At 42.2% G+C, this 23731-nt stretch overlaps 1 protein-coding gene and 1 pseudogene across 5 annotated transcripts in view; one reads left to right on the top strand and one right to left on the bottom strand.

Moving 5' to 3' along the window:
- The window catches only part of TNRC6A (trinucleotide repeat containing adaptor 6A), a 219026-nt gene that overhangs the window by 159301 nt on the left and 35994 nt on the right, over positions 1 to 23731 (bottom strand). The gene's annotated exons all lie outside the window — the stretch shown is intronic.
- On the top strand, positions 785 to 23453 carry LOC135269122 (putative uncharacterized protein FLJ45256; annotated as a pseudogene).

Here is a 23731-nt window from a genome sequence, read left to right as displayed (position 1 = left end):
GATCAGTCTGGGCAACATAGCAAGATCCTGTCTCTGTAAGAAAAAAAAAAAATTAGCCAGGTTTAACTGCATGCACTTGTAGTCCCAGCTACTCGGGAGGCTGAGGTGGGAGGATTGCTTTAGCTCAGGGGTTCAAGGCTGCAGTGAGCTATGATTGCATGCACCACTGCACTCCAGCCTGGGTGACAGAGTGAGACCTTGTCTCTAAAACAAACAAATAAATAAATAAATAAAGTTAGTTTGCCCTTCCTCCTCATCAGATCAGTCTCTCCACTTCAAATCTTGCCCCTCTGATGTTAGAATCTGCCTGTGACCCTCCCCGATTCTGCAGAGCCTCGTACCTTACTTCTCCTGGCTTCTATCTGTCTCCACTTCTGTTCTCTACCACCCTTACCCCAATCAAACATTTTTTTCTCTAATGCAAAACTCCACCTGCTCACAGATTTCTGTATGCTCTTCATATACAGAAAACTTCTTGGGATTTCTTATAGGCTGTGTGTGTGTGTGTGTGTGTGTGTGTGTGCGCGTGCACATGTGTGAGATTTGGGGATTACTGCAAGGCACCCTACACACATGAGTCTTCTGATATCTCCCTTCTTTATTTTTTATTTTATTATTGAGACAGGGTCGCACTCTCTCTCCCACACTGGAGTGCAGTGGTATGATCTCGGCTCACTACAATCTCTGTTTCCAAGTTGCAAGTGATACTCCTTCCTCAGCCTCCCGAATAGCTGGGATCACAGGTGAGTACCACCATGCCCAGCTAATTTTTGTATTTTTAGTAGAGACAGGATTTCGCCATGTTGGCCGGGCAGATCTCAAACTCCTGACCTCAGGTGATCCACCTGCCTCCACCTTCCAAAGTGCTGGGATTATAGGTGTGAGCCACTGTGCCCGGCCTCCTTTCCTTCATTTCCCCTTCTCTTCTGATCACTACAGGGTTAACTCAGCAGGCTCGGGAATGGTTAAACCCTGCACATCTCAGAGGAAGGACTGGCCCTTGACCTGTTCTTGCAATATAACTGCTAAGCCCTCAAAATATTCTGCCTGATAAGAGGACTTTTTATATCTGGGGCCTTAAGCCATGCCAGATAGTTGATGCTAACATGATTTATGGTGTGGGCCTGAGGTCATGCTGTATCAGCCTGACCTCTGGAGGGGCTGGATACGGGGTAACTAATCCCCAATAAAAGCCATGGACACCAAGGCTCAGGCGAGCTTCCCTGGTTGGCAATGTTCTGTGTGTGTTGTCACACAACATTGCTGGGAGAATTAAGCACTGCACAGCTCTAGGAGGTTACAGCTAGAAGCTCCTGCCTGCATTCTTCCCTGAGCACCTTTTTCCTTTGCTGATTTTATTTATCTATTTATTTATTTTTGAGATAGAGTCTTGCTCTGTCACCTAGGCTGGAGTGCAGTGGCATGATCTCGGCTCACTGCAACCTCCGCCTTCCTGGTTCAAGTGATTCTCCTGCCTCAGCCTCCCAAGGAGCTGGGATTACAGGCGCCAGCCACCATGCCCCGCTAATTTTTGTATTTTAGTAAAGATGGAGTTTTGCCATGTTGACCAGGCTGCTTCTCGAACTCCTGAGCTCAAGTGACCTGCCTGCCTTGACCTCCCAAAATGCTGGGATTACAGGCATGAGCCACCGAGCCCAGCCCCTTTGCTGATTTTTAATCGGTATCCTTCCACTGTATTGAGCTGTAACTGTGAATACAACAGCTTTTTTGAGTTCTGTGAGCCTTTGTAGCAAATCGTCAAACCTGAGGGTGTCTTGGGGACTCCCCGACACATCTTCACACTCCCTCTGGAGTAAACTAAAGGAGGCCTCTGCTTGCCTCTTGTAAGGCAGTTCTGAACACACTGAGATCATTTGTGAACTCACATCCTCTTCTAAACAATTCACCAAGAAATTTCTTTCAAATAAGCCCAGTGCTTTTCATGGTGGTGATGCTGGTGAAAACGATTTGCTCCAGCTTATTACATACTTTTGCAGAAGCTCCTGTTTAAGAGTTTGAGCATGTATGTGTGTGTACCTACACACCACCACATATACACATGCTCACAACTGTCATGCCTTCATCAGAACCAGGACTAAGAGTTACTCTATTGCCAGAATCGAGAAATCATTTCTACCTATTGTGAGGTCAATGAAAGTACAATGGAAAAGTCCAGTGCGGTGGCTCACGCCTGTAATCCCAGCACTTTGGGAGGCCGAGGCAGGCAGATCACGAGGTCAAGAGATCAGGACCATCCTGGCCAACATGGTGAAACCCTGTCTCTACTAAAAACACGAAAATTAGCTTGGCATGGTGGTGGGTGCCTGTAATCCCAGCTACTTGGGAGGCTGAGGCAGGAGAATCGCTTGAACCCAGGAGGCAGAGGTTGCCGTGAGCCAAGATCGTGCCACTGCACACTCCAGCCTGATGATAGAGTGAGATTCCTTCTCAAAAAAAAAAAAAAAAAAAAGAAAAGAGAAAGAAAAAAAAAGAAGAAAGTACAATGAAAAATACCAGCATGGCCGGGCTCAGTGGCTCATGCCTGTAATCCTAGCACTTTGGGAGGCCAAGTTGGGTGGATGACCTGAGGTCAGGAGTTCAAGACCAGCCTGGCCATCATGGTGAAACCCCATCTTTAAAAAAGAAAGAAAGAAAGAAAGAAGAATACCAGCATGCCTATGCATGGCCTCTCTGCAAATAAGATGAAGGTCCCTTCACCACCTGCTCGCACTGCTAATGGCCCTGTAGATTCCACTGGATAGATCTGTAATTTTCTCAACCATTTCCTCTAATGTTGGATACTTGGGTTGTTTCCAACATTTTTGCTCTTCTAAATAAGGCACCCATAATGATTCTTGCAGAGTAATCATTAGGTTCTTCTATAATTATCTAATTATCCTTTTTTTTTTTTGAGACAGGGTCTTGCTCTGACACCCAGGCAGGAGTGCAGTGGCGCCATCACGGCTCACTGCAGCCTCCACCTCCCACACTTAAGTGATTCCACAGTCTCAGCCTCTTGTGCAGCTGGGATCACAGGTGTGCACCACCATGCCTGGCTAATTTTGTACTTTTTATAGAGATGGGGAATTTTTTGGTATGTTTTTTATAGAGACATGTTTCACCATGTTGCTCAGGCTGTTCTGAAACTTCTGGACTTCAGCAATCCTCCCACCTCAGCCTCCCAAGGTGCTGGGACAACAGACATGTGCACTGTGTCCAGCCATATAATTATCTTAAGACAAATTTCGGTACGTGGAATTTCTGAATTAAAGAGCACAGGTTTTGGTTTGTTGGTCGCTTGGATTTTAGAGACAGTATCTAACTCCATTGCCCAGGTTGGAGTACAGTGGTGCAATCATACCTCACTGCACCCTTGAATTCCTGGGCTCCAAAAGTCCTCCTTCCTCAGCCTCCCAAGCAGCTAGGACTACAGAGTACAGATGTTTTTAAGATCTTTGTAAGATTATACCCTTTGGGGACCATATCAGTTAAAAACTCTACAAGTCCTGTAGAAACATGATCATGTCTCTATTCCTTGCCACACTGGGCATTAATTACTCTCTTCATTAATGAGCTAATTGCACCATCAATAAGAGTATGGTAAAAGTGTGACACATTTACGCTACAGAATATTATGCTGTAGGCTGGGTGCGGTGGCTCACGCCTGTAATCCCAGCACTTGGGGAGGCTGAGGCGGGTGGATCACGAATTAGGAGATCAAGACCATCCTGGCTAACATGGTGAAACTCCATCTCCACCAAAAATACAAAAATTAGCTGGGTGTGGTGGTGGGCGCCTATAATCCCAGCTACTCTGGAGGCTGAGGGAGGAGAATCACTTGAACCTGGCGTTTCATCATGTTGCCCAGGCTTGTTTTGAACTCTTGAGCTCCAGCAGTTCACCCGCCTCAGACTCCCAAAGCATTGGATTATAGGCGTGAGCCACCAAAAAATATTTTAGTAAGTTAACACATCTTTTTCTAGAATTGACAGATAGTTTATAAAATTGACAGATGTTTTCTAAAATTGACAAATCTGGAAATAGAGGCTTAAAATATTATCTAAAAGTACAAAGGCGACCTAAAAGTATAAAGCATACTGCAGTAGTCATTATATATATAAAGTATAAAGCAAAAAATGACCAGAAATACATGGATACAGAATAAATAAAAGCAAACACAGTGCTTGTCTGAAATTATAAAAAACAGAGGAAATAAAACAGAAAATATAAAATGAGAGAATGAAGACAAATCATATTTGTTACTGCAGTGAATGTATGTGGAGTTAAAAAAATAAAAAGGAATTTGCATCTCTCACGGTGGCTTATGCCTGTAATCCCAGCACTTTGGGAGGCTGAAGCGGGCAGATCACCTGACGTCAGGAGTTTGAGACCAGCCTGGCCAACATAGTGAAACCCCGTCTCTACTAAAAATGCAAAAATTAGCTGGGCGTGGTGGCAGGTGCCTGTAATCCCAGCTACTCGGGAGGCTGAGCCAGAAGAATGGCTTGAACCCAGGAGGTGGAGGTTGCAGTGAGCCAAGATCATGCCACTGCACTCCAGCCTGGGGACAGAGTGGGACTCTGTCTCAAACAAAACAAAACAAAACAAAACATAACATACAAACAAACAAAAAAGCAATTTAAAGAGAAAGACTTTTAGGTGAGGCCAAAAAGGCAAAACCTGACTTTTGTTTGAAAATAAAAAAATATGCCACACAGTTTCTTAGGAAAACTGAAATTAAAAGCATAAGTAAAGATATAGCTTACAGAGTGATAAAATGGACTTTAGAGACTCCGAAGGGGAAGGGTGGGAGGGGGCTAAGGGTAAAAAACTGCACATTAGGTACAATGTACCCTTCTCTGTTGACAGGCACACCAAAGTCTCAGAATTCACTGCTATGTAATTAATCCATGTAACAAAATGGACACTTGTACCCCAAAAGCTGTTGAAATAAATATTTTAAAAAAAGATAAGAGAAGACACACCAGATGAAGGTTAAGAAAAAGAAAGTGGAGTTCATGATATTAATATCAGACAGTGTTTAATCTAAGGTTAAAGGAGGCAACCTAGACAAATGGGGGCATTTTGTAATGACAGAGGACACCAAGAGTTAGGCTAAAACTTCAGTATGAGAACACAACAGAAAATAGCATCAAACTTGCACACGCATGTTTATAGAAGGAAAATTGACAATTGCAAAAATGTGGAACCAACCCAAATGCCCAAATGAATGAATTGGCCCAGCGCGGTGCTCACGCCTGTAATCCCAGCACTTTGGGAGGCCGAGGCAGGCAGTTTGCCTGAGCTCAGGAGTCTGTGACCAGCCTGGACAACACAGTGAAAGCCCATCTTTACTAAATACAAAAAATTAGCTGGGTGCGGTGGTGGGCGTCTGTAGTCCCAGTTACTCAGGAGGCTGAGGTAGGAGAATTGCTTGAACCCAGGAGGCAGAGGTTGCAGGGAGCCAAGATTGCACCATTGCACTCCAGCCTGGGCAACAGAGAGAGACTCAGTCTAAGAAAGAATAAAAAAAAAAAAAAAAAAGGAATGAATTAATGGCATTCGCAGCAACCTGGATGTGATTGGAGTCTATTATTCTAAGTGAAGTAACTCAGGAATGGAAAACCAAACGTCGTATGTTCTCGCTCATAAGTGGGAGCTAAGCTATGAGGATGCAAAGACATAAGAATGACACAGTGGACTTTGGGGACTCAGGGGGAAAGAGTGGGAAGGGGGTAAGGAATAAAAGACTGCAAATTGGGTTCAGTGGATACTGCGCAGGTGATGGGTGCACCAAAATCTCACAAATTACTGCTGAAGAACTTATGTAACCAAACACTACCCGCTACACGAAAACCTACGGAAATAAAAAATTAAAAAGAAAGAAAAGAAAATGGCATCAAAATAATCACAGCATCAGCTTCCAACAGACACCAAAACTAACATATGACTGCAGCTCACCTCTCCCAGCCCACAATAGATAAAAAAATTAAAAAAAAGTATTTAGAGGATCTGAATGTATATTTAATAAGGCTGACTTTGTAGTTTATGTCGAATGCTGTACACTGATAATAGAGGATACATCTTTTATGTGCCTATGGAATTTTCATGGTAATAGGTGATGTATCAGGCCATGAAGAAAATCTTAACAAAATTCAAAATGGAGAAAGAGTAGAGACTGGATGTGATGGCTCATGCCTGTAATCCCAGCACTTTGGGAGGCCAAGGCAGGAAGATCGCTTGAGCCTGGGAGTTTGAGACCAGCCTGGACAACATTGTTAGACCCTGTCTCTACAAATAATACAAAAATTATCCTGGCTTAATGGTGTGCACCTGTAGTCCCAACTATTTGGGAGGCTGAAGGAGGAGGATCTCTTGAGCCCAGGGGAGAGAGGCTTCCATGAGCTGTGTTTGTACCACTGAAGCCAGCCTGGGTAACAGAGCAAGACCAACAAAATTAGAAGGGGAAAATTCTACCACCCACCACTCAGTAAAAGGGAGGGTGTTTGGGGGACACAAGAAGAGACAGACACAGAGAGAGACAGATCAAAGAAAAAATTTAAACCCAAATTTCTCAACATCTTGAATAATAAAATGAAGTTAATACATAGCAAAAACTCTGTCCTATGACTAAAGCCGGGTTGTAAAAAGGAACAGACAGAGCCCTAAACAAAGGCATAAATAAAGACAGACAAAAAAAGTAAGTGAATTTAGTATTCACTCAAAGAAGTTAGAAAAACAACAAACTATTCCAAGAAATAAGAAGAAAGAAAATGATAAATGGGCGAGTTAGAAAATAAAATAGCGGCCGGGTGCGGTGGCTCATGCCTGCAATCCCAGCACTTTGGGAGACCCAGGTGGGTGGATTCCTTGAGCTCAGGAGTTCAATGTCAGCCTGGGCAACATGGCAAAACTCCAACTCTACAAAATATACAAAAATTAGCCGGACGTGCTAGCACGCACCTGTAGTCCCAACTACTTTTTTTTTTTTTTTTAAAGACAGGGTTTCACCCATGTTGGTCAGCCTGGTCTTAAACTCCTGACCTCAGGTGATCCGCCCGCCTTGGCTTCCAAAGTGCTTGGATTACAGGCGTGAGCCACCACGCCCGGCCAGTCCCAACTACTTGGGAGGCTGAGGTGAGAGGATCACTCAAGGCTGGAAGGTGGAGGCTGCAGTGAGCCATGATCTGCACTGTACTCCAGCCTGGGTGTCAGAGTGAGACCCTGTCTCAAAACAAAAAGGGGAGGAAAAAAAAAGAAAAGAAAATACGTAAGAAATAGAATTAATTAATGTAAGAGCAAAGTATTTGGGGTGAGTTGGTTAGAGTAAAATAAATAATTGAAAAGTCAACTAATCAGGAAAAAAAAAAAAGGGAGAAAGCTCAAAAACACATTAGAAACAGGTGGGCCGGGTGCGGTGGCTCATGCCTATAATCCCAGCACTTTGGGAGGCCGAGATAGATCACTTGAGGTCAGGAGTTCAAGAGCAGCCTGGCCAAACAGTGAAACCACGTCTATACTAAAAATACAAAAATCAGCTGGGTATGGTGTCACACGCCTGTAATCCAGCTACTTGGGAGGCTGAGGCAGGAGAATCGATTGAATCGAGGAGGCGGAGGTTGCAGTGAGCTGAGACGGCGCCACTGCAGTCCAGTCTGGGTGACAGAGTGAGACTCTGCTTAAAAAAAAAAACACACAAACAAAGAAAAGAAAAGAAACAGCGTGGAGGAAACAACATAACAGAGAGGAAATGAAATGACTTTGTACTCTGCAAAACTGTGCAATGAAATTTGAAAATCTGAATGAAGTAGATTATTTTCTAGAAAAACATAACTAATTGTCCACAGTTTTAGAAATCTGAAATAAAACAGTAAGCAGAAACAAAACTGTGAATGTTAACCAGCTTCCCACCCCAAATCCACTAGACGTACAGGATTTTTAGATAAAGTCCTCTAAATAGCCAAGAAACAAGCAATGCTTCTTCTATATAAATTGTGTCCAGGCACAGAGAAATAAAAGATGTTCATGCTTTTTGTGAAAGCCATATCAAAACCTGGAAATCATGTCACAACGAACAACTATATAACAAACTCACTTATGAATATCTTATCTTAAATAAGACATTACCAAAGAAAACCCAGCATATTCCAGGAATGTCGGAACTGCTGTTTTAGGAAAGCTACTAGTAAGCAGCAATCACCATATAACTTGGCTTTTTTAAAAGTGCCATAAAATCGTCTCAAAAGGATAATGTTATTAGCATATAATTGACAAAATATTCTCTTACAGCTTTCTAAGTCTCCACTGTATTTCTGGCTGAACTCCCTTTTTATTTCCAATTCTTTTTTTTTTTTTTTTGAGATGGAGTCTTGCTCTGTTGCCCAGGCTGGAGTGCAGCGGTGCGATCTTGGCTTACTGTAACCTCCACTTCCTGAGTTCAAACGATTCTCCTGCTTCAGACTCCCAAATAGCTGGGATTACAGGTTTGCACCATCACGCCTGGTTAATTTTTGTATTTTTAATGGAGATGGGGTTTCACTGTGTTAGCCAGGCTGGTCTTGGTCTTGAACTACTGACCTCAAGTGACCCACCCACCTCGGCTCCCACAAAGTGCTGGGATTACAGGTGTGAGCCACCGTGCCCAGATTTTATTTCCAAATTTCAAAATATGTACTCTATTTTCCTGGATAAGTCTCTCTAGAGAGTCTTTTTTCTTTCTTTTTTTAAGTCAGGGTCTCACTCTGTCACCCAGGCTGGAGTGCAGTCGTATGATCATCGCTCACTGCAGCCTTGACCTCCCAGACTCAATCAATCCTCTTGCCACAGTCTCCCAAGTAAGTAGCTGGGACCATGGGACCACAGGCATTCACCACCATGCCTGGCTAATTTTTGTATTTTTGGTAGACACAGGGTCTTGCTGTGTTGCCCAGGTTGTTCTCCAACTTCTGGCCTCAAGTGATTCTTCTGCCTTGGCCACCCAAAGTGCTGGGATTACAGGCGTGAGCCACTATGCCCTGCCTCTCTAGATTTTTATTTTATTGATCTTATCAAATAACCAGGCCATGGTTTTATTTAACATTTATTTCTATTATTTGTTTCAGTAATGTCTGCTTTTATTATGTTTGGTTCTGTCTACCTGCTACTTTGGGTCATTTTGTTCTTTAATTTATTTCTTTTATGTGAAACACTTTATTTTTAAAATTCTTTCTTAATAAAAACACTTAAAGATTTTGGCTCTGATTATAGGGTTGTTTACATGTTATCAGTTCTGAAAGAGTTTCTTTTGTTGCTTTGTACATAAACAGAAACTGCCATTTTAATTTCCTCTTTTCCCCAAAATAACTTGTATGAATGATTTTTAAAAGTTATAAATATTTGGATTTTTTTGTTGACCTGATGTTATTTATTTATAATTTGTTTTTATCAGATAATTTGACTTGTACAATTTCTGCCTTTGGAATTTTTTAAGTTTTTATTTGACCTGATATATTAGCATTTTAAATATATATTCTATGTATTTTTGAAAAGCATATGTATTTCTTTTTTCTTTTCTTTTCTTCTTCTTTTTTTTTGAGACAAGGCCTTATTCTGTCACCCAGGCTAGAGTGCAGAGATCATACCATCATAACTCACTGCAGCCTCCATTTCTAGTCTCAAGCAGTCCTCCTACCTCAGCCTCCTGAGTAGCTGGGACCACAGGCACTCACCACCATGCCTGGCTAATTTTTTAATTTTTTGTAAAGACAGGGGTCTCCTTATGTTGCCCAGGCTGGTCTCAAACTCCTGGCCTCAAGTGATCCTCCTGCCTTGGCCTCTCAAAGGGTTGGGATTACAGGTGTGAGCCATGGCACCAGGCCTATATTTCTTGCTATGTATCTATTATCTAACATTTATTAATTCTGTTATTTAAATACTGTTTCTTTTGCATTTTATTCTGTCAGAATGAGAATAGTTTGTTAAGCTCAATTTTAGTTTTGTCGATAATTCTTATATTTCTACCGAAAGAATTACTTTTTTTTTTTTTTTTGAGACAGAATTTCACTCTCGTTGCCTAGGCTGGAGTGCAGTGGCGTGATTTCGGCTCACTGCAACCTCCACGTCCCGGGTTCACGCGATTCTCCTAACTCAGCCTCCCAAGTAGCTGAGATTACAGGTTCAAGTGATTCTTCTGCCTCAGCTTCTTGAGTAGCTGGGCTTACAGGCATGTGCCACTATGTCTGGCTAATTTTTGTATTTTTAGTAGAGATGGGGTTTCACCATGTTGGCTAGGCTTGTCTTGAACTCCTGACCTCAGGTGATCCACCTGCCTCAGCCTCCCAAAGTGCTGGGATTACAGGTGTGAGCCACTGGGCTTGGCCAGGAATAACTCTTGAAAGATTTTTCTCTTTACCTAAATCCTATAATAAAAATAAATGGCGATTAAAGTGAAAATACTTTAAAACCACAAAGCAGAATTTCATGTTTTTTGACAAAATCTTTTCTTCTTTCTATCAGTGTTTTTTTTCTTCTTTTCTTTTGTTTTTTGTTTTTGTTTGAGACAGAATCTTGTTGTGTCACCTAGGCTAGAGTGCAGTGGCACGATCACTTCTCACTATATCCTCTATCTCCTGGGCTCAGGTGATCCTCCAACCTCAGCCTCCAGAGTAGCTGGGGGTACAGGCATCTGGCACCATGCCCAGCTAAATTTTTGTATTTTTTGGTAGAGATAGGGTTTTCTCATGTTGCCCAGGCTAGTCTTGAATTTCTGGGCTCAAGCGATCCACCTGCTTCAACCTCCCAAAGTGATGGGATTACAAGTGTAAGACACTGTGCCCAGCCTTTTCTTTACTTCATAAATGCTCATAAATGTTTTTCTCTTGGAGGAGATTATACCATCTACCATGAAATAATATTCTGTCCAAAATGCTTTTTGGTTATGTGTCTGATTTTGTCCAAAATTTGTGAGTTTTAGGTTAAAATTAGTAATTTAGTAAAATTACTGAGATTTAGGTTAAATTACAGGTGTTAAATTACAGAGATTGGTTAAAAAACCAATCTCTGAGCTTTTTTGTTGTTGTGGGTTTTTTTTTATTAATTAATTAATTATTATTTTTTTTTTTGAGAAGAAGTCTTGCTCTATTGTCCAGGGTGGAGTGCAGTGGTACAATCTCGGCTCACTGCAACCCCCGCCTCCTGGGTTCAAGCGACTCTCCTGCCTCAACCTTCTGAGTAGCTGGGACTACAGGTGTATGCCACAGAAATTAGCACCATGCTCGGCTAATTTTTGCATAGACAGGGTTTCACCATGTTGGTCAGGCTGGTCTCGAACTCCTGACATCAGGTGATCCACCCGCCTTGGCCTCCCAAAGTGCTGGGATTATAGGCATGAGCCACTGTGCCTGGCCTACAGGTGATTCTTGTAGGGACCATTATTAAAAATTTTCTGCAAATCATAAAGCTCTATCAAGGTGCTGAGCTTAGCCATTAAGCACAGTGTGATCATTCATTGAGTCTGTGCAGTTCCATTATGCATTCTGGCATTTTGTAAGCTGCTCTGTCTTAGCAATATATAGATTCATTTAATATGCTAACATTGGTTAATAGGCCAAGTGCAGTGGCTCACACCTGTAATCCCAGCATTTTGGGAGTTTGAAGCAGGAGGATTGCTCGAGGCTAGGAATTTGAGACCAGCCTGGGTAACATATTGAGACCCCCATCTCTGCAAAACGTGAAAAAATTAGCTGGGTGTGGTGGCTATGCCTGTGGTCCCAGCTACTCGGGAGGCTGAGGTGAAAGGATTGCTTGACTCTGGGAGGCAAAGGCTGCAGTGGGCTATGATTGTGCCACTGCGCTCCAGCCTGGGCCACAGAGCAAGTCTCTGTCCGTCCTTCGCCAAAAAAAAGGTTAATAATTTTTTTTTTCTAAGATCTCAGCATTTCTTCAGAGAGGTCTTCAATCTAAAGTACAATCCTTTAGTCTAAAGTACAGTCTATCATGTTAACTAGGTTTTTCTTTTATTTTCTTTCTTTTCCTTTTTTTTTTTTGTGACAGAGTCTTGCTCTGTCGTCCAGGCTGGAGTGCAGTGGTGCCATTTCGGCTCACTGCAACCTGTGCCTCCTGGGATCAAGTGATTGTCATGCCTCAGCCTCTCAGATAGCTAGGATTACAGGTGTGCGCCACCAGGCCTGCCTAATTTTTGTATTTTTAGTAGAGATGGGGTTTCCCCATGTTGGCCAGGCTGATCTCGAACTCATGACCTCAAGTGATCTGCCCACCTCGGCCTCCCAAAGTGCTGGGATTACAGGCATGAGTCACTGCACCTGGCCGTTAATAAATGCATTTTTTTAAAAAATTAGTATTACTGTTCTATTTCCTTTGTATTTCTGATATATTTTAGACCACCTCCACTTTTTTCCCCTTAATGCTTTTGATTCACTTTGCATTAGGCTTGTCTCTTGGAAACAGGATGTACCTAATTTAAAAAATCTATTCCAAAGGGCTTTGTTTTCCATGGTGCTTGCTGTCCTTTTATTTTTGTGATCTCAGGTCTCATCATTGTCATCGAGGTTGTCCTTTTTGAGGTGAACACTCCTGTGTTTATTTTTTCTTCCTGTCATTTGCAATGTGAATCATGCTGTCTTTGTTGGGGTTATTGTTCTACTGCTTTATAGATTTGTTCATTCCAGTTTTATTCACAGACACACATCTTCTGCTTAGATAGTTCAGCGTTCCCATAATTCTGTCTTAGAAAAAGGCTGTGGTCTAGGGAAGTGGAATGCAATTTCAATTTAGAAAATGGTTGGAAGTGAATGCTCCCAAGAAGCTCCAATTTCAGGGTGCTTTTAAACAAAGTTCAAGAGAATTCTCAGGCCTCTCTGCTGATTTAATTGTCTTTCTTGGCTAATGTATTTACTCAATCAATGTCACGTAGTGCAAGGGTAATTTTGAGTTTGGGATAAGGATTAAATGATCAATCCGTGTCCTGTTGGCCCTGGGGTAAAACTTGATCTACAGGGAGGTAGAGAACTAGCATTATTAATTTAAAAACTGGGTTTCTCTAATGTAAAGAAGGGCACATTGAGGATCCCGAAACACTCTTAGATCTTTCCCCCTCTTATTCCCTCTCTACCATATGTTGTTTGGATCCAGCCACCTAATAATTACCACTTAATCAACATATGTATTTATGGGATAAATGAACACCAAAGAAAAAGAACAGCAAATATGAAAACAAGGGCTATAAGAACAATTGGGGTGCTGGAAAATGTTGTGGTCAGTAGGTTGGATGCCAATTGGTGCTGAAGTCTGGGGGGTTTAATGTAACAGCATCTTGGGATGGGTGACCTGGATATCAGCCATAACACTGGTGGAGAAAAGCCTCATAAGTTAGTTTTCATTACTAGCATTTCCCAGTTTCAGTTTACAGAAAGGCCACCATATAATTTCTGTATCTTCTTTTTGAAGAATTACTTTTGACATTTGCCTTAAATATTATGCCATGTGATACACTTACTTGTCCACCATATAATCTGGATTGCAGTTAATTCTGTTTAATTTGGTTTTTCATCCATCATTTCATTTTGATCAAGAGTTTTCTTTCTTATTTTTTTCTAAATTAATTTTAATTACATGAGTAATACATACATGCATTGTTCTTATTAAATCCAAGTTCATCTAAGTTTCCTCATTCCTTCCATAGAGGCACAGAGGGAACCACTCTCTGGTATCTTTCTGTCTCTCTATCTACCTATTATCAAAAAGTTTTTTAAAATTAAATTTTGTTTTCCTTTTGATAGAGAGGGGGTCTTGCTATGTTGCCCAGACTGGTCTCAAACTCCTGACCTCAAGCGATCCTCCCTCAGGAGCCATCACACCTGGCATCTATCATGTTTTTAAAATGATATCACATTGACCGGGTACAGTGGCTCACACCTGTAATCACAGCACTTTGGGAGCCTGAAGCAGGTGGATCATGAGGTCAGGAGTTTGAGACCAGGTCGGGAGCCTGGCCAATATGATGAAACCCCATCTCTACTAAAAATACAAAAAAAAAATTAGCCGGGCATGGTGGTGCACACCTGTAGTCCCAGCTACTCGGGAGGCAGAGGCAGGAGAATCACTTGAATCCTGGAGGCGGAGGTTGCAGTAAGCCGAGATCATGCCACTGCACTCCAGCCTGGGCAACAGAGTGAGACTCCATCTCAAAAAAAAAAAAAAAAAAGACCTCACAATGTACAACTTTCTTTTTTCCTCTCCACCTAGTAAGATGTCTTAGCGATCTAACCATGTGCCTATTTTTATTTTATTTTATTTTATTTTTAAATATCTTTTTCTTTGATTGAGATGGGGGGTGGGGTCTCACTGTGTTGCCCAGGCTGGTCTTGAACTCCTGGGCTCAAGTGATCTTCTCACTGTGGCCTCCCAAAGTGCTAAGATTACATGGGTGAGCCACTGCGCCAATGTGTCTATTTTAAACTGTGGCATACAATTCCTTAGAATAGATACACCACAATTTTTTTTTGCCATATCCAGTTGGTGGTTATGTGGGTTGTTCTCTTTAGTTACTGTTATAAACAACGTTGCAGAAAACATCTTCCTACATACCTTCTGTGCACCTAGGCAGAGTTTCTTTAGAGAAGAATCTGAACAGTGGAATTGCTTAGACAATTTACTGTCGTTTGATAATTCTACACTGAACTACACTGTTCAATCCAGTAGCCACTGGCCACGTGTGATGAATGAGCACTAGCAATGTAGCTAACGTGAATGGGGAGTCCAATTTTTTAGCTTCACTTAATTTTTAAAATTTTAAAAGTGAACCACTATAAAATATTTTTCTATTAAGTTCAATTTTGCTTTGGTAGGACTACATTTCTCTCTCATAAGTGCATCACATAAAATACTCCTTTTTAAATTTTTTTTTGAAACGGAGTCTCGCTCTGTTGCCAGGCTGGAGTGCAGTGGTGCGATCTCGGCTCACTGCAACCTCCGCCTCCCTCGTTCAAGCGATTCTCCTGCCTCAGTCTCCCGAGTAGCTGGGACTACAGGTGTGTGCCACCACATCCAGCTAATTTTTGTATTATTGATAGAGACGAGGTTTCACCGTATTGGCCAGGATGGCCTCGATCTCTTGACCTCATGATCTGCCCGCCTCAGCCTCCCAAACTGCTGAGATTACAGGAGTGAGCCATTACACCTGGCCTAAAATATTCTTATATTGCCAGTGCAATGGCAGGCGTACTCATCTAATAGGCGTCAATTCATTTGGTTTGAATCCTTTTTATTTCCTTTTCATTTTTTTTTTTTTTGAGACAGAATCTCACTCTGTTGCCCAGGTTTGAGTACAGTGACATGATCTCAGCTCACTGCAACTTCTGCCTCCCAGGTTCAAGCGATTCTCCTGCCTTAGCCTCCCCAGTAGCTGGGCTTACAGGCACCCGTCACTGTGCATGGCTAATTTTTGTATTTTTAGTAGAGAAGAGGTTTTGTCATGTTGGCCAGGCTGGTCTCAAACTCCTAGTCTCAAGTGATTCACCCTTCTTGGCCTCCCAAAGTGCTGGGATTACAGGCGTGAGCCAGGACACCTGGCCAAATCCTTTTTTTCTGTGCATTGATAAAACATTGTAATGTGTTTACTTGAATATTTTATTCAGACAGTATGAATTGCATGGCACTTTTGCCTCACATTGTTCATTAAATAAAAACACATACTCTTTTAATTATAATTCAATGATTTCTCTCTATATATATATGAACAAAATTTCTAATTTAAAATAAAGGCAGACAACTGATGCAGAATGAAATAAAGATGCAAATGATAGTGCTATGATAAGAATAGTAAATTAAGAGACTGGAGGCTGGGCATGGTGGCTCATACCTGTAATTCTAGCACTTTGGGAGGCCAAGGCAGGCAGATCACTTGAGGTCAGGAGTTCGAGACCAGCTTGGCCAACATGGTGAAACCCAATCTCTACCAAAAATACACAAATTAGCCGGGCATAGTGGCTCATGCCTGTAATCCCAGCTACTCAGGAGGCTGAGGCAGGAGAATCACTTGAATCCAGGAGGCGAAGGTTGCAGTGAGCCGAGATTGTGTCACTGTCATGCATGGGTGACAGAGGGAGAGTCTATTTCTCAAAAAAAAAAAAAAAAGAGAGAGAGAGAGACTGGAAGCTAGGGAATGGGGAAATTGGGGAGATGTTGGTTAAAGGCTACAAAAATTCAATTAGAGTGGAGGAATAAGTTCAAGATATGTATTGTACACTGTGGTGAGTATGGTTAATAACAACATAGTGTATATTTGAAAATTGTAAGAGAATAGATATTAAGTGTTCTTACCACACACACACAAAGAAGTATGTGAGGGCTGGCTGAAGTGGCTTATACCTGTAATCCCAGCACTTTGGGAGGCAGTGGTGGGAAGATCTCTTGGGCCCAGGAGTTCAAAACCAACCTGGGCAATGTAGGGAGATCCCATCTCTACAAAATTTAAAAAAATTAGCTGGGTGTGGTAGTGCACAACCGTGGTCCCAGATACTCAGAAGGCTAGGGCAGGAAGATGGCTGGAGCCTAGGAGTTCAAGGTTGCAGTGAGCCAAACCCAAAAAACCGAAAAAAACCAGAAGAGCAAAGAAACAAAAAGAAGTATGCGAGGTAACATGCATTAGTTAAATAGCTTGATTTATCCATTTTGCAACATATACATATATGAAAACATCAACTGTGCACCATAAATATATACAACTTTCACTTGTCAATTATTTATTTACTTATTTTGAGGTAGAGTAGCCTTTTTTTTTGTTTTGTAGAGATAGGGTCTCGCTATGTTGCCCAGGCTGGTTCCAAACTCCTGGGCTCAAGCGATCCTCCCGCCTCAGCCTCCCTAAGTGCTGAGATTCCAGCCATGAGCTACCACACCTGGCCTGTTTGTCAATTTTAAAAAGGGAAAAGCCCAAGAGACTGTAGGAAGATGCGCCACTGATTTCACGATGGATGTCAGTTGCAATTTGCTGTGGTAGAGTGAAACAAAAAAGCTGCATGTTGGTTGGGAAAAAAATTTTTAAGAGAATAAAGTGGAAACAATTGAGACATTTTCAGCGAATGCATAGTGAGTGTGCTAAGTTTTCTCTCCACATTCAAGAAGGAACTAATGAAGCACATGAAAAGATGCTCAATGTCACTTGACACTAGGAGAATGCAAATCAAAACCTCAGATCACCACTTCGCACCCATTAGGATGGCGATTATCAACCGAACAAAAAGCAGCACAGGAAACAAGAGTTGGTGAGGATGTAGACAAACCAGACCCCTTCCACCCCTGGGCATTGCTGGTGGGACTGTAAAATGGTTGCTGTGGAAAGTGGTACAACAATTCCTAAAATACTAAACAAATACCGTGGGGCCGGCGATTTCACTTCTCAGTATACACCGAAAAGAAGGAAAGCAGGGACTCGAATAGACACTTGTACACTCATGTTCATGGCAGCGTTATTCTCAATAGCCAAAAGGTGAAAATTACCCCCATAGTCATCAACAGATGAATGGATATTATATGGCTTTAGAAAGACGAAAATTCTGACACATGCTACAACACGGACGAACCTTGAAGACATTATGCTAAGTGAAATAAGCCCAACACAAGAGGATAAATACTGTATGATTCCACACATATGAATTTCCTAGAGTAGTCAAATTCACAGATATAGAAAATAGGCCGGGCACCGTGGCTTATGCCTGTAATCCCAGCACTCTGGGAGGCTGAGACGGATCACTTGAGGTTAGGAGTTCAAGACCAGCCTTGCCAACATGGTAAAACCCCATTTCTACTAAAAATATCAAAATTAGCTAGGGATGGTGGCACGTGCCTGTAATCTCAGCTACTCAGGAGTCTGAGGCAGGAGAATCGTTTGAACCCGGGAGGTGGAGGTTGCAGCAAGCCAAGATCACACCACTGCACTCCAACCTGGGCAAAAGGGAGAGTTAGTGTTTAATAGGGTCAGAGTCTCAGTGTGGGAAGATAAAGTTGTAGAGATGGATGGTGGTGATGGTTCACAGCAGTGTGAATGTACTTAAAGCCACAGAGATGTATACTGACAGAGGATTAAAATAGCAAATTTTATGTTATGTATATTTTACCACAATAAGAAAACCTGATGAAATTAGTTACTTGAAATCAGAATAAAATGTTGAGCAAAAAATTTTAAATAGATTTTATTTGATCAGATTAGAGATTATAACTTTGCCCACTGAAGTGGGGTCCAACTGTACCACAGCACTCCAGCCTGGGAAACAGAGTGAAACTCTGTCTCAAAAAAAAAAAAAAAGGATTTTACAGAAAGTGAATAATCTTCAATTAAGCCACCAAACAATTGTCCACAGAATGAAAGAGTGTATTAAAGCTAAATAAATTTTGGAAAATAGCAAATTTAGCTGAGTCATGCCATGAGATACTACCCAGCTAATAGCCTGGGTGTATTCATTCAGAAAAGTCTTCCCAATTTATGAATAAACGTTTTCAATTCATGGCTTACAAAACTGTAGCATAGATTTTTAAAAATCTTTTACATCTGACCAAAAAAATTTCAGTTAGATATGAAAAAATTAGTTTCTATCATGCCAGATGGTCCTCCAGCTATGTTTGGTCAAAAATCTGGCTTTATTGGAGTTTCAAAACAAGAGACTGATGTTTCCCTCATTGCTTCATCCCACTGTATGATAAATACTGAAAATATTTGTGCTGCTTTTGGAAGCAGACTCCATGGAAAGTGTCATGGATACAGTTGTTAAAACTGTTCAGTGTATATGTACAAATGCTATGAATCATCACCAGTGCTTGGGACTTTTGAAAGAAATAGAAGGCAATGAATGGTGTGATCCTGGGTCTTTGCCAATGTTCATTGGTTGAGTCATGGAAGAGTTTTACCAAGATTTACTGTACTGCCAATTCCAATTCAAGATTTTCTTGAAACAAAGGGAATGCTTGCCAAATATTTAATAATCAAAGATAAACATGGCAATGTGATTTATGTTTTCCCAGAAATATCACAGTGTATATGAAATGAGATAAATTCCAAGCTCTAAAGAAAGAGAAACTTGTGACCTAGATGGAAAAGTATAAGAATTTATACTGAAATGGAAACATTTCACAATACAAATCAATAATAATGATTTTGCATACTTTTTACAATGAATCAACATGCAAAAAATATATATTTTTAAGACAGGGTTTTGTGCTGTTGCCCAGGCTAAGGTGCGGTGGCATTATCTTAGCTCACTGGAACCTCTGCCTCCCAGGCTCAAGTGATCCTCCCACCTCAGCCCCTCAAGTAGCTGGGACTACAGGCGCACGCACCACTATGGTCTGCTAATTTTTTTTTTTTTTTTTTTTTTTTGGTAGAGACAGGGTCTTGCCATGTTTCCCAAGCTGGTCTTGAACTCCTGAGCTCAAGTGATCTGCCCTCCATCGGCCTCCCAAAGTGCTGAGATTACAGGTGTGAGCCACAGCGCCTGGATGCAAAATAAATTTTTAATAATAATTACCAGCACTATGTAAATTATCTGCAAAACTTAAAAGAAAAATCTGAAGAATGTTGTTGATACTGATAAAACTTTAGAGTTACTTTTCAATTTATACCACATCCCTTTACATTCCGTGTTAATATTGCGTTGACATGAGGATTGGTGAATTGCTATAACTTGGACAGAAGTGGAGTTGTTTTTGAGACAGGGTCTTACTCCATCACCCAGGCTGGAGTGCAGTGGTGCAATCTTAGCTCACCACAACCTCTGCCTCCCAGGCTCAAGTGATTTGCCTGCGTCAGCCTCCTGAGTAGCTGGTATTACAGGCGTGCACCACTACCGCCCGACTAATTTTTGTATTTTTAATAGAGTCGGCGTTTAATCATGTTGGCCAGGCTGCTCTCCAACTCCTGACCTCAAATGATCCACCTGCCTTGGCCTCCTAAATTGCTGAGATTACAGGCGTGAGTCACCACGCCCGGCCTGGACAGAAGAAGTGTTAAAAATGATATGCTTCTGCTTCAAAGTCAAACCATTATTCCAATAAAGATGAACTAGCTCTGTCAACGTGAAAGTGAATAATACAGGAAAGTGATTTTTTTGGTACTTGGAAAATATTTAAGTATTTTTGGAACAACTTGGGTATGCTGTTCTACTTTTTCAACTGTCATGATAAATACAGATCAAATGTTTTCAATGACAGCTGTACTGTAAGTGTGAAATACTGGATGTCAAAGATGTAGAATAACAGGAAGTAAGTAACATATCTCATTACAAATTTGTATATTGATTTCAGGTTGACATGATATTTTAGAAAGGTTAAATAAATTGTAATGTTAAAATTAATTTCACCTGTTTCTTTTTACCTTTTAAAAGTGCAGCTACTAGAATATTTCTAATTACGTATGTGGTTTTCGTTACTATTCTATTCAGTAGCGATGGACCAGGCGTGGTGGCTCATGCCTGTAATCCCAGTACTTTGGGAGGCGGAGGCAGGCAGATTGCTTGAGCCTAGGAGCTTGAGACCAGCCTGAGCAACGTAGTAAGACCTCAGCTCTACAAAACACACACACACACACACACACACACACACACACACACACAAATACCCAAGATTAGCCAGGTGTAGTGGCATGCACCTGTAGTCCCAGCTACTCAGGAGGCTGATGCAGGAGGATCATTTGAGCCTAGGAGTTTGAGACCAGCCTGGGCAACATAGTGAAATCTTGTCTCTACAAAAAATTTAAAAATTAGCTGGGTGTGGTGACACACACCTGTGGTCCCAGCTTCTTGTCTGGGGTGGGAAGATTGCTTGAGTCCAGGAGGTTGAGTCTGCAGTGAGCTGTGATTGCATCACTGCACTCCAGTCTGGACAACAGAGTGAGACCCTATCTCAAAAAAACCAAACCAGACCAAACAAACAAAAACCAGCGATGATCTAGAATCACCTGCCCTCTTATTTGCACCAGTCTTCCCTCTGGGAGAATTATGCACTGTGGTTCGATTTGACGAGAGGGCCATCTAAGTCACTCGCCTCCCCTCTCAACGCCCACTATGGAAGCTGAAGGAGCCAGAATCGAGAAGTTTGCTGTGAATCTGAGCAATTAGATCCTTCCTCCCAGGACTTAGATTCTGGAGTAAGTGGTGCAGAGACAGAAGCATTATTTGGAAGTGAAATTCAGCATAGGATCAGTGTCAGTGTGTAGCCTAGACTTGTAAATTCCCCACACTGCATTGCAGCTATGAATGGGGCAGGGGGCGGAAGGGACAGTGAGGAATCAGATAGAATGTACACTACAGAAGTATTATCAGAGGAATCTGTTAACTCAGAGGAAGACCAGGCCAAGTCTCTACCCTGATGGGTTAGGTGAGCCTCTGAACAGAAGAATAAGCAGTAAGGCTGGAAGCCAGGAAGAAGGAAGAAAATAAGAGTGTGCAGTGGAGAATGAGCTGTATAAAGAGGTCTGGACTAAGAATGGATGGTGGATGGGGGTGGTAACAGCTGAAAGAAACCACACAAAGCAAAAGATTAAGACATAGGTTAGGACCCTATGCCCTCCCTAATCCGCAGCCCGAAGAAAACCATTCTGAGTTTTGGAATGAAAACCTGGGTTAATTAAAGAAAAAACACTCTTTGGAAACATCATTGTCATAGCACTCATGGGGACTCCTGCTGCCAAAAAAAAGAAGCAATAGGCATGACCTCTTCCCTCCTTCCTTCTGCATGGGGGAGGAATGGTGGGCCCTGCCCGTTTCCTATCTTCAAATCCTACATCCTCTATAGCCCAGGTCATGGGGTTCCCATAAATGAGATGGATGCATTTTGTTTTTGTTTTAAAGAGACAGGGTCTCACTCTGTTGCTTACGCTGGAGTGGAGTAGAGCAATTATAGCTCACTGCAGCCTTGAACTCCTGGGCTCAAGCCATCCGTCCACCTCGGTCTTCCAAGTAGCTGGGATTATGGACACACACCACCACACTCAGCTAATTTTAAATTATTTTTGTAGAGACAGGGTCTCACTACATTGCTCAGGCTGGTCTTGAACTCCTGGCCTCAGGCAGTCCTCTCTCACGGCCTCTCAAAGTGTTGAGATTATAGGCATGAGCCACTGTACCTGGTCTGATTCTGTTTTTGTTTTTTTTTTTTTTGAGCTGGAGTCTCGCTCTGTCACCTAGGCTGGAGTGCAGTGGTACAATCTCAGCTCACTGCAACCTCCGCCTCTTGGGTTCAAGCGATTCTCCTGTCTCAGCCTTCCAAGTAGCTGAAATTACAGGCATATGCCACCATGCCTGGCTAATTTTTTTGTATTTTGAGTAGAGACGGGGTTTCACCATGTTGGCCAGACTGGTCTGGAAGTCCTGGGCTCAAGTGATCCTCCCACCTCGGCCTCCCAAAGTGCTGAGATTACAGGTGTGAGCTACTGCAATTGGCCTGATTCTGTTCTTAACCTCTTCCTTATCCCCTACTTCGGAGGCCATCTTCCTTTTCCCCTCCTGTGCCTTTGTCTCTATTAATGCCTTGCATGGGATGTAACTTACTCCTCCCAGAGGCTGGAAATGTTTCTTGAACCTCAGCTCAGTGACTACAGCCCTGCTTTCTGCCCACTGACCACTGCTCCATCCCTGCCTGACAACTTGACAGGCATCAGATGCTCTTACATTTTCCATGGCTTTCTCCCCACACCACCACGTTGGATAACCTGCGGACAACATTGCTTGGACCTGGTTAACTGTTATATTGTGCATTCTGTTCCGTCTACAGAGCTCCTCACGCCGCCTTTGCCGAGAGCCCCTCCCTATGGTGTCTCTTTTGTTGCTGTTTACCCCCAGGAATCTGGTCCTGCTGGGAGACTCATGATCACAGCCACTGATTCAGGTAGATCCTCTGAAATAATCCAGCCGCTATCTCAGCTCTCTCTGCCTGGAAAAATCTTTCTCCATAGGATCCAATCAAACTCAGCCTATCAATATACATCTTTCCAGCTTTTACTCTGATTAATACCATGCCATTTGAGCAATTTCTCCCATTGTTTTTCCCGAAGATTAGCTTCACTGGCCACCTGCTGCTGAGTGAGTTTTAGGAGTTCAGTGGTATTTGTTTAGTTCACTTGATGCGTTCCAAATGCCCAGATCAATGCATGGCACATAGTAGATGCTCAATAAAAAAAAATCATTGAATGAATGAAAAAGAAACCATAACTCAGAATCTTCAGAGGGGTTAATACATATTACCAATGACTAGTACTCGTGTTTACAAATAATTCATAGGGTATATCTTATTTATAGCACCAAAGGTAGATTTGTTTTATCAATACTGGCTTTAAGAACATCCTTTAGTATAAATAGCAAGTAAACATATACAAAAGCAGAAACTCTTTTCCTTTCCACTTTGATGTGGATTTCATTTCTACTCCAGCTTTTCCACCATCCCTGCTGACCAACTTTACCAACCGCTAACCCAGGTGATACCACACGGATCCAGTGGACCCCGCCCACCAGCCCTTCCTCTTCACCTTCCTCCTGGATCTCTCCAAAGGCCTCCTAACTGGTCTTCCGATTCCCTTTTTCTCCATCCTCCCAAGCGTCCTCTGTAAGTGGCCATTGATTCTCCTAACACTGTGAATTATATCGGACAGAGCATGGGGTCGCAGAATGGCTGAAGAGGACTCACCACCAAGCTGTTTAGAGATGGACATGATAGGGCCAGAGCTCAATCCACCTTCAGAAGGTGACGT

The sequence above is a fragment of the Aotus nancymaae genome, unplaced genomic scaffold, assembly GCF_030222135.1.
Source record: "Aotus nancymaae isolate 86718 unplaced genomic scaffold, 86718_ANA_hifiasm-v0.15.2.pri h1tg000049l, whole genome shotgun sequence".
Classification (NCBI taxonomy): domain Eukaryota; kingdom Metazoa; phylum Chordata; class Mammalia; order Primates; family Aotidae; genus Aotus; species Aotus nancymaae.
The sequence above is the reverse complement of the archived record's forward strand: the minus strand, read 5'-3'. Positions and strand labels throughout refer to the sequence as shown.